This window comes from Petaurus breviceps, unplaced genomic scaffold (assembly GCF_028583685.1).
Source record: "Petaurus breviceps papuanus isolate PSGF00001 unplaced genomic scaffold, PetGlider_PUasm1.0 90925, whole genome shotgun sequence".
Lineage (NCBI taxonomy): Eukaryota > Metazoa > Chordata > Mammalia > Diprotodontia > Petauridae > Petaurus > Petaurus breviceps.
This window is the reverse complement of record NW_027187380.1, coordinates 18,910,289-18,922,750: the sequence shown is the minus strand read 5'-3', so window position 1 is coordinate 18,922,750 and position 12,462 is coordinate 18,910,289. Positions and strand designations below refer to the sequence as shown.

At 35.4% G+C, this 12,462-nt stretch overlaps 1 long non-coding RNA gene across 6 annotated transcripts in view; it reads right to left on the bottom strand.

The window, feature by feature from the left end:
* LOC138152581 (uncharacterized) overlaps positions 1-12,462 on the bottom strand; it is a 397,711-nt gene that overhangs the window by 38,565 nt on the left and 346,684 nt on the right. Inside the window, exon 3 of one of the 6 annotated variants that reach the window (XR_011166134.1) lies at positions 10,523-10,657. The exons of the other annotated variants lie outside the window; for them this stretch is intronic. This is a non-coding gene — a long non-coding RNA (uncharacterized lncRNA). The remainder of the gene's footprint in view (positions 1-10,522; positions 10,658-12,462) is intronic. 6 annotated transcript variants of the gene reach the window in all.

Sequence of the window (12,462 nt, the reverse complement as noted above, 5' to 3'; positions counted from 1 at the left end):
TGGGATTTTTTACTGAGTGGTAAAAATCATTAGAACTCTGTTCATTTCAAATATTTGAAACTAAAATGATAATAATAATACAATAAAACATCAAATCATAATCACACTAAGTACAACATCAAGTGTATATAACTGTAGCCATAAGAAGTGTTATAAACTGGGTCATTAGTTGTAGTTAATATATGACTAAAAGATCACTTAGCCTCCGTGAAATCATTTGTGGCTGAATATTTCACATAATATAAGTATTGACTTCCTTCTTTGCAATCTTGAGTATAGACCACTCATGTTTTCAGATGTTAGCTTGCAAAATTTGCAACCATGGAGGAAATTTCACAGATCTCTATTGGGGAGAAGCTACTCTTGTCCTGCTGATGTGTCTGTCATTTACATATGGCTCTATGTTAAATATTCTAAAAGAAACCTGCTCTTCTTTGACACAAAAGGAGAGGATATTAGGAACCATACCTAAGTGGCAAGCCTTGTCTTCCTTGTGAAATAAAATTAATTTCTTTGAATATATTTAGGTGAGCAGATGATTTGGAAAGGTTGAACATGGTATTTTAGAAAAAGACTTTAGGTTACATTAAAAAGCTAAATTCCATGTGCTTATTGAAGTTATATCTTTAAATCTACAATTTGCCTCCCACCTACCTTTCTAGTTTTATTTCATATCACATACTCTCCATTATAGTTAAAACTAGTTTGTCAGTGGTTCCTCATGCATGACATCCCACCCCCCACCTCTGTGCCTTTGCACATGTATAGAATGCAGTCACTTCTAACTTCTGCCTTTTACAACCAATCACTCCTATAAAAGCACATCCCAGGTACCATCTGCTACATGAAGCATGTAATCCTCCAAATTATTTATTCTCTCCCTCTTGAAATTTATTTATATTATTGTGTATATATTTTCTATTTCCTTATTTGTATATCCCACCCCCCTTTCCACTGTGTCCATTAGACTGTAAGTTCCTTGAGGGCAGAAACATTTTTTTTCCTTTTTGTTAATTATTTAGCATTCACTTCCCCTACTCCATCCATCCCTGGTCTCATTTTATTCATCAGCTAAGGAGGCTGCTACATGGCTCAGTAGATAGAGCACTCATCCTGGAATCAAGAAGAATTGCATTCAAATCTAGTCTCAGATATTTACTAGCTATGTAAGCCTGGGCAAGTAATTTAACTTCTGTTTTCCTTAATCTACTGGAAAAGGAAATGGCAAACCATTCCGGTATCTTTGCCAAGAAAACCCATAGAGAGTCATGAAGAGTTGGAGTAAGGAACATTTAAGGCCAAATCAAGCCTCAGACACTTGCAAGTTGTGTGGCCCTAGGCAAGCCACTCAACCTTTGTTTGCCTCAGTTTCCTCATCTGAAAATGAAAATAATAATAGTACTTATCTTCTAGGATTTTTGTGAGGATCAAATGAAATAATAGTTGCAAAGCACTTAGCACAGTACCTGAAACATAGTAAGCACTATAGAAATATTACTTATAATATAATTACTAGTCATTTCATGTCTTCTAGGAGTTGGTATTCTAAATCATCTTAATGGCACTTTGTTTAATAATTTTCTTCTTCCACATTCAAACTTTATGGCTGGTACACATTCAGGTATGCTTGGTAACATATAATTATTTTTAATATATCTTCCTTCTTGTGCTCATTCTTTTGCACCATACTTCCAGATATTGCACCATACTAATAGATAATAAATCAAATACAAGATAATATATTTGGCTGAATCATATGAGTTTTCTAGTTTTCTTTCTTCAGAGGACAAAATCTTGCTCCCAACATTGTATAGTAATACATTTCTAATGTCATTTTCTGTAACCTACCATGAAAAAAAACAAACAGTAATAAGATCTAGACCCTCTCTGAATATTTGACATATAAATAACTTCTGTAAAAGCAGTCTCCCTGGCATTATCAGAACATGTACAACATGATCTGCCTATTTCTAGCCTTCATAGAAGAAGCAAACTTTCTTTAGAAAAAGTACCTTGACATGTAATAGAGGAGCAGTGTTCCCTAATTCAGAACAAGAACCTGATATCTGACTCTTTACTCAGTCTCTTTACTGAATGAAGAACACAAGTGTTTTGATTGGTTGTGCACCCAGAACTGATAATGTTTACAATAGACAACAATGCTTAGTACTATTCCTGGAGCAGAGTTGGCCTTTTTTCCTTCTCTATTGGTGAGCAGGGAAAGATGAACTGCTGTGGATTTCCTCCAGTTGAAGGAGGAGCTTCAGACTCTATCACACTCAAAGCTGCCAGTAGAACTGTGCCCATCCAACACCTCAGTGTTACTGAGAGAAGTAGTAGCAATAGCGGGTTTTCTACTGTCAGCTGTCTACTTTCCTAATGGGTCAATATATGGTCCATATATATGAACCACATATGTGAAGTTCTGTTGTGTGTGTGTGCTTTTGTTTTTGTTTTTCTTATTCTTATTTTTAGATAAAGGAGCATTGGACTAGGCTACAACTTTATGAGCTTCACAAGATTGAGTGAGTCAACCAAGAGGGGCCTTTGAGCTGTCTTTTGGTGGATAAGACATGAGGAAAGCGTCCAACATGATCTTCGTGATCCATCTTACAAGTAGATCAAAGATAGCTGATATGGAAGAACAGCACCTTATCCATTAGCTCTGCTTAATTTGCAACCAAAAGTGGTATGAAAAGTATCTTTTAGAAAATTATTCAACTTTGAGTCAATTCTTCACAGAAAATGAAGTACTTTATGGGAGAATGTACACCTAGGTGCTGGAGGAAAATGTTCATTTTTCTTTCTTTTGCTTTGTCACTTCAGCAAATATACATATTTTTTAATGAAAGACAATTGACAATAATTGGTTAAATGATATTTAGTTGCTAGATATTAATGCTGGGGAGAACACAATGGAATGGGCACACAAAGCAATAGCATTAGGGAAAAAAATGCCACCAATCTCCAAAGAGTAGCCCTAAAATTCACTGGGCGAGATCTGACCTTGCTCTAGGAGAACCAATTTATTATCAAGAATGAGATGAAAATTCTAGTCTAGAAATGTTATACTTAAATCTTTCAGAAATCAATCCCATAACTTCTTGAGGAAATAAACATTTCTCTATGGCATTAGGTTTTGAGTCCAAAACTGTTCAGAATATATTCTACTCATCTCTTTGAGATCACTACTCAGCTAGTACTATTTAGTAAGCATCTACTATCTATCTATCTATCTATCTATCTATCTATCTATCTATCTATCTATCTATCTATCTATCTGTCTGTCTGTCTGTCTGTCTGTCTGTCTGTCTGTCTGTCTACCTAACTATCTAAATACATACATGCATATCTATCAAAATACATATATACCTAGTCATATATGCACACATACACACAGATGAAATAGTGATGTATAGAGCTAGATATTCATAGAGATATATAACAAGAGAGGACTTAGCTTCCTTTGATGGGTTCATGTCATCAAATATAGATTAACTCTATGCTAAGGTACTTAATGAATTAACAGATTGATTGCTGAGTGGCTTTGAAACATCAAGAAATCTGTAATCTACAGACTAATGACCATGATATATTTTGGGAGTAAGATTCAAGAAAAAAAATTATTAAAGGGCTGCTTAGTGAATAATGTGATCACTATGAGTACAATTCTTTGATCAGCTTAATGAAAATATATTATCCAATTATTTTACCAGAATTGGGAGAGTAATTGGATTCTCTAAATGTTTAATTCTGATGGTACCTAGAGAAAGATATTTCAAAAGACATGCAATGAAATGTCCTGTAAAATGAAAGAAAGCAGATTTTAATCTTAGCTAACCTAGTAGTTTTTTGTTATATGTCATTATTTTTTTCCAAACTTGAAAAACATCAGGAAATATAGTATTTATAAATCAAAAGAGGAACCAAGACAGAAAATTGAAAATGAAACTATGAATCTATACTAGGTCAACACTTTTTACCCCTTTAAAAAAGCATATAATTATTTAATTTCGGTGCTGTCCTAATTGTCTACATCTCTCTGAATTTCTTGTGGTCACTTCTGTGTGTTGTATAAATGTTTCTAACAATTTTCCTTCCCCCCATGCTTCTCTCTCTCTCTCTCTCTCTCTCTCTCTCTCTCTCTCTCTCTCTCTCTCTCTCTCTCTCTCTCTCTCTCTCTCTCTCTGTCTCTGTCTCTCTCTCTGTCTCTCTGTCTCTCTGTCTCTCTGTCTCTCTCTGTCATTATATATATGTATTTTTATGATATATGTGTGCATGTATTTATGTGTATATGCATAGATATGTACAAACATACATAAATAGTTCAGTTGTTATCAGTCATGTCTTACTCTTTGTGACCCAATTTAGGGTTTTCTTGGCAAAGATATTGGAGTGATTTGCCATACATTTCCTTCTCTGGTTCATTTTACAGATGAGAAAACTGAGGCAAATAAACTTAAGTGACTTGCCCAGGGTCACACAGCTAGTAAGTTGCTGAGGTTAGATTTTAATTTAGGAAGAGGAGATGAGTCTTCTTGACTCCAGAACTGGCACTCTACCCATTTTGCCACCTAGCTGCCCTCTTTGTGTGTGTGTGCAAATACATACAGACATTCACATATATGCATATACATGTACACACATATACATATACACATATCATTATTTATAACAAATGACCATAGTCAAAGAGAAGAAATCTAGCTATTGGTGTTGTACAAAAAAAAATCAGTTATTAATATGAAAGTCTTGTTCATCAGCTTTTTTCTGTCAGACAGTGGGTAGCATGTTTCATCATTAATCATTTTAAATCATTGTTGGCCATTTTATTGGTCAGAGTTCTCAAATATTTCAAAGTTGTATTTTATTACAATATTGTAATCATTCTATACAATTGTTCTCCTGGTTCTATTATCTTCACTCTGCTCTGATTCTTTCTCTACCATCATCTCTTATGACTCAAAAATATTTCATTACATGCATATACCATAATTAGTTCACTTACTGATGAGCTAATTTTTAATTCTTTGCTACAACAAAAAATACAGCTTTAATATATTTAAACATATGGGTCCACTCCATCTTTCTTTTAACTCTTTGGTATATATGCTTTGTATCTTTAGTTTATCTTTTAGTTAACTTATTAGTAGTTATATATTTAGATTGAAGAATATGTTTAGTGACATTTTGAACTTTCTAACTGTTTTCTACAACGACTAGGTCAATTGAAAACTCCACTAATAATGCCTCTTCTCTCATAGCCTTTCCAACTATCCCCAATTTGGTTTCTCTTTCCTTGATTTATTTTGATTTTTTGGTCACCTTTGACAGTCTGGTGGATTGGAAGTATAATTTCAGAGTTGTTTTAACTTTAGTTTCCAATAATATTTTATAATTAATTTAGAGGATTTTAAACATAATTTTATTGTTTATTAAAGACAAAAGTCTCAAATTTGAACTGGGGTGTTTCTGGAAGTTTTTGTTGGCATTGCCTATCATGACAACATATGTAGTGCAAAGTGTGCATGTTGTGTGTTTAGAAGCCAAGGCTTCAGTGAAGTTGATCAAGGCAACATGGGCAAATGCTGTCAGGAACACAGATTTATTATGCATTTGATTTTGAATTAAGATTTGGTCGTGAGATTGCAACCCATAGTGGAAGAAATGCTGTATATTATACAATATTTCCTTCTATTAAATATTATGGATTGTCTTAGTATATGGAAAGCCAATTTGACTAAGTTAAAGTATAAAGCAAGGAGTGGATTATAACCTAAATAAAAATTGCTTTGGTATTAAATCTTTGTGCACTATTCATAAGCTTTTTTTGAGTTCCTGGATTATTTAGAATATGTGTCGTCAAACTTGCTAAAACAAAACTCCCCGTGAAGCCCAAATCAGATTAGGATGAAACTGGGAAATATTCAATTTCATAGATAGAATACAATATTGCATAGATAATGGTAATTTATGGTTTTCTAAGTCAATATATGGCCTGCAGGAATCCATTTCTTTTTGAGTTTGATACCATTTCTCTAGAGTTACTTTTTTTTCTGGGGAATTTTTCTATTTGCTTTACTGTTTCTCATTTTTAGCACCCTACAACAAACTATACTCATGATGTTATTTGTATATGCCCCATAGAAGGGTGAGTTAAGCCCCAGAGTCACTTGCCATGTGTAGCTGCCTTCAACTCTCTCTTGATTATTCCAGTTTATAGGTTTGTGGATTAACTTTCTTACTAAGTAACATATTGTTGCCCTGTGAACTCCATGGTGAACCCTATTAAAAGAGAGCTTGTCCTACAATCAAGAGCAAAGGAGGGACTTAAAATGTCAGCATATGCATCGTCAAGGTTGACAAAGTGCAGGGTTTTGTTTTGTTTTTACAAGAGAACTGCTACCAGTTTGATGAGTAATTAGACCAATTGAGGTCCAGATGGCAATCATCTTTAAAGGATCCATTTATAGAATCTAATGTTTCTGTGCAGAACTATTTTCCTAGAAAGATTAAATAGTAAGTATGACCTACATTGAGTCTGAGACACTATGTTGTCCTACCAGGTCTCTAGGCAAGACTTAATCCCTGTCACACTGCACATATGTTGCTTGAATTCTAGAAAAAGACACATCAAAATATTTACAAAAGACACCTTAAATTTCTTTTATTAAGTTCAATTAAAATAATATTATATATTATTATTCAGGGCTCATAGATACTTCAGAATAAAATTCCACAGTCAGATATTGTATAGCACATGTTTTCTATAATCTCTCTCTCTCTCTCTCTCTCTCTCTCTCTCTCTCTCTCTCTCTCTGTGTGTGTGTGTGTGTTTTAGAAATATATATGTATATATTTTCTTTTCTTGACTTCCAATCATAAATCCCATATCTTACAATACAAACCACAACCTTAAAAGGGATAGAATCAGGATTAAAGTTAAAATAGGGTTAGTAACATAATATATGGATGCTAAAGGTAGACATATTTTGTGATCCTAAAAGATAAACTTCCTAATAATTACCTTGGTATGGAAATACAATGAGTTATTCAGAAAGACATCCCTAAATGTCATAAAGCAGAGGTTAGATGACATATTTGAGTATATTTTGTTATATTAAGTGCTTCTCTATAATAATATATAAGAAGCTAGTATAGAAAGGCAATTATACTGAAGTAAGGAAAAATTGTAGATACTAAAAACCAGTAAAGACAGGGAAGGGAAGGGAAGGGGAAAAAACATCCTCATTCAGAGATTGTTCATCTCTACTTTAGGAGGGAAAGAGGAAGAAAAAAAAGGGAAGGGGCATCTGGGTGGTGCAGTGAATAGAGCACTAGCCCTGGAGTCAGGAGGATCTGAGTTCAAATCCGGCCACAGACTCTTAACACAAAAACTAGCCACGTGACCTTGGGCAAGTCGCTTAACCCCAATTGCCCTCCAAAAGGTAAAAAGGAAAAAAAGGAAAAATAAAAAAGGGGAAAAATTTTACATGAATAACTTTATTATATATTTAAAATGAATAGCAAGTGGTACATAATAGATTTGCAGTTTCATGTGCAATTATCTTTTTATTATACTATATTATGGAAAAGCATGTTTTATTCAATAAATTTAAAATAATATACATTTTAAAAGGATGTCAAATATCACCTTTCCCTCTCCTTCCCTTATGGGCATGGTTCTATTTGAGATAAAAGAAAAGTGGTTAAGATTTTGTTCTTACCTGAAAGTCACCTATAATCAACCTGAAAAGAGTAGACATTTACAGGAAGAAAAACTTGATGATATAAATTCAAGTACCAAGTACTTAATGATTCATATAGTTAAGAAACTCTTTAGGAATTCAGAGAAGAGAAGAGTCATGATAAGTTGGGGGAAGTCAAGGAATATTCCACAGAAAAGAAAATCTAGAATCTCATGAGAAAAGAGGAATGGAAAATAGCACTAGATGAAATTACTAAATAGAACTGAAAAGAGAAACACTCATGAACTGTGAATTCAGGATTTAACAAGAAGATATCTGGATGCTGTATCAGCAAGCACCCCAGTGTCCCCAGGGTGTCTGCCAACACAGGTTCTTAGATCTGCTTTGTTAAGGGAAAGCAACTCAAAATGGCTTAACAAGCTTACTTTAATCAGTCAAATATGTATCATTTACCTAGTTCAGGGGAAAAAGGTCAGCACACCGAACTTCAGAGTATACAGACGGAATTATCAAGACAGAGAAACAGATCAAGTAGACAGGTTTCCAAACTGTCCAAACATTACATCCATACCAAATCAACATCTGGGTTTTTCAAAGCCGGGGGGCTCTCAACAACGGCTTCCCATAGTCTCATCTGATCAAATCACAGAACACTTCTCAAAGTGAGCCCCAAAACAAAGCCTCAGATCAGGGTTTATATAGCCTGCTCCTGGCTCAGAGAATGTAACAACCTTCTGGACCCACTGGCCAATCAAAAAGTATCTACTGAAAAACAAGCCTCCCACCCCAGGTTCCAGGTGCACTTTAGCCTAGGGGCAGGGAAGATCTTTAAATTTGCATTCCCATTACAGATGCCTATGAATTTTCTGTTTTAGGGTAATGCTATGTTGCCTGAAACCTGTGCAAACACAGGTCTGAGGCAGGTGGGACTATTTTAGGTGATGATGCCAAATGCTACAAACTCATGTTTAAATGATCATGAATGGTAATACTGATAGACTGAGTTTAGCACAGAGATCCTGAAGCCAGGGACTTCTACAATGACCTAGTAAGACTACCCAAGGCTTCAATAGTTGAGGTGATTATGCAAGGAGATAGAGTGTAATGGCAAGCAAAATAGGAGTTTTTGCTATTTTTCTGGATTGAGTTTTAGCTAAACAAGAACCTTGCCATTAATTGTATCAAAAGCCTTGATTGGAAACAATATACACTGTATTGCCTTTCATAGGCCTACAGCAGTTTGGAGATCTCCCCTACCTCTTAATACACCAAATGTAATCACCTGGAAGCCCATGGTGGGAGGAGCTTGCAAAATGGGTAGAACAGAAAGGAGCAGAGAAAAGCATCAGCAGAGCTGGGTGTGGACAGAACTGAAAGTTTGTGAGGTCCGAGCTCTGTCCATTGTTCTGTGTTGATTTTTCAGACAGAGGCCGGGATGGCAGTGATGGTAATGTGTGTAAATATTGTTGTAGCCTTTTAAAGCTTTGAAACAGAAACAGTGAAGAGTGTGGAGTGGAGCAGTCCCTGTGAGGAAGCTATGGAACAGGAGTGGAGAGCTGTCTACATGAGAATCCAAGCAAGACTTGGGAATGGTCAGCCCGTGGAGAAAGAACCATGGGATTTGAAAGCCAGCCTAGAGTCAAGATGAAAGAGGATTTTACCTTGCATACTCTGTATTGACTGATGAGATTTGTAACTTACTTGGAAGTCAGCCTCTAGTCAAAATGAAAGATTACTTTACTTGGATACTCTGTATTGACTGATAACGTAACTTGACCTAGGGTTGGATGGTGTTTGTATTTCTTGCTACCCCTTAAAGATATACTGAATGATATGTTTTGTTTAAGACTATGTGGCCACCTTAGTAATAAATTGTTATGTCATGTTGTTGTGATTATTATGCCTTAGTTTCTTGAGTGTTATGCTTTAGTTTATTGCTGAATAAATAGAGAGTTCATTATACTATGAGATTCAATTCTTAAAATTATTCACAACAGCAATCCTCAGGAGAGTTGCTTGTGATTGCCTTTACGTAGGCTCAGTTCATAGGGACTGTACCACTCCAAATATAGTCCAGAGTATACATTGGGACACTTGAGATATAGGCAAAGGATGTGATCCCTGCCCATATGATAGAATAATAAATTTAGAGCTAACAAAATCTGATAGGAAATTTAATACAATGCCTCATTTTTAGACAAGGAAGGTTCTGGGAAGTTAAAGTAACTTCTCTAAAACAGAGGTAGTAATTATTAAAGGTGAAATTTTGACTGAGGTCCTATGATTCCAGAGCCATTGCTTTTACCTAGCTCCCCATCTCAAACCAGGGCTTCAGAAGAAGGTGAGAAGGCCCAGGAACTACACATCCCATCAAGAACTACAATAGGAAAATGGTAACAGTCTTTGTACAGGGATAGACTACAGGGATAGTCTTGACATTTCATGAGTTTTGGAGGTGAAAGACTTTCTCAGGCACAAAGTCTCATTCCAGGAACTGAAACTAAAGATGAGGGAACACAAGAGAATTCCTAATACAGTGAATAACTTCTAAGGATTCAGAGAGCATTATAACATTAATGCAATATTCACAGCACAAACCATCAGGATAAATATACCTGCATAGTGCTTGATCACAGACTCTCCATGTAGAAGACAAAAGGAAAACATTTATTTCTACACCAGAAAACTGAATCCCACAACCAGTGAGCCAATTGAATCACAGTAGCAAAGAAGTTAATAAGCCACAACATCCCAGACAGTCACACAGTCCTTTACCCTTCCCACAAACCAACACAAAACCAATATTTACTCACAAGTCTATCTGTCTCCCTCAGAAGTGTCTTCTCTTCCCAATAGTCTAACTTGCTCTGACTCCCAGCTTCCTGTGGGCTCTGCTCCACCTTTCAGCAAACTCCTTCCACCACAGGCTCCATGTGATAACATTCAGTCTATTAGGGGGCAGAGTATATTATCAAAGCGGGGAAGGTCTTCAAATTCCCTTAGACTTATTAAGGGGCAGAGGAGATCTTCAAATCCCAATTACCATTTCAAGCATAAAGAGAAAACAGAGGAGAAAAAGTAACTCTGAAATAAATACAAGTAGAATCGGGGAGGGGGGGTGAAATGAAGGTATTGGACATGAGGATTTCCTAAAATATAGAATGAAACTAGCAAAATTCAACAATTCAATGAACCTTCAGGAATTATTTGTTGATATTCAGTCATGTCTGTCTCTATTTAAACCCACTCGGGGATTTTTGGCAGATACTAGAGTGGTTTGCTCTTTGTTTCTCCAGTTAACTTTATAGATAAAGAATTGTTACAAACAGGGTTAAGTAATTTGCCCAAGGTCACACAATTAGTAAGTGTCTGAGGTTGGATTTGAACTGACAGAGATGAGTCTTCCTAACTACAAAGTCCCGTACTCTATCCTCTGTGCCACCTAGGTGCCCTTATACAAGCACATGATACCCTAAAATATAAAATGAAACAAACATAAATCAATGATTCAATGAGACTATGGAAACTCTTAGAACAAATCAAAAGGCTCAAATTTATTAGAAAATATCATGGGTCATTATGCAATGTGAATAAGGTAAAAGACAAATAGTATATTCAAATAAAATATTCTAAATGCACAATATTCATAATGAATATTGATATAGAATAATTTTACAAACAGATTCAGTAACAACTTTCAGCTACTTTTCCAATCTGCTTGGAGGTTGCTACTAAAACCTTATCAGCACACAAAGGCATTTGCATGTCTTCTGATTAGGTCTTCTGCATTTTACCTTAGCTATGCCCTATCCAAACACTTTCAGTCCATGTCTGCTGGTCAAATCTCCTGGTCTGGGCCAATCTTCTTGCTAGTTTACAATTTTTTTCAAAAGTTCTGGAATAATTAACACCATTACTCTGTGCTCTGATAGGATCCAGGGTTTCATGGAATCCTGAGGTTTCTAAGCTTTGACATGTTCTTCTAGGAATAGACACTGGTTCACGTAAGATCAATAAAGAAAGAAAACAAAAGCAGAAAAGGCATATAAAACCCACATGACATTTTGTCACATATCCATGAATGTAGCATCATTATGATACTAGAATGGAGAAAGGTCAGCTTTTCCTCACTCCTCAACTGAAAATTTTCTAAGTTACATGATGTTAACTGGGTATTGAATAGAATGGAACACAGCTGGAAACTGTCTCTTCTTGTAACTCAAAGAGCAACCTTTCCCTTCCTTACCCACCATGCTATTGTTCCATGACAATAAGGGAGGACCAAATGACAAAACAGAATTTTTTGTATCATTGTTAAAAGTCTATATTTTTTTTCATTTTGGGGTCAGCATATAACTGGAAAAAAAAATAGCCTACCCTACTGTTAGCTCTAATAGAACCAGGAAGAGCAACTCTGAGCATAGTTCATAGAATGACCCTTGTTAAACTTCACTCTAAGAAATTGCATCTGGAAGGCAAATTTTTCAAGCTGTCAACAACTCCAAATGTCAATTAGTTTGTAAAACAAACTCTGTGATATGATGGATGCATGTAATGTCATTTACAGCATGTTTTCAATAGAAATGCCAGAAATAGCTATGGTGATGAAACTCATCTTCAAATTACTTTTTTATTTTAAATCCACTAGCCCTCCCCCCCAATATCCAAGAATAAGAAATTAACTAGAAGATGAAAAGTCAACGCTGAACACTGGATCAATCTTTTCTCCTTTATTAGGTTGATCATCATTATG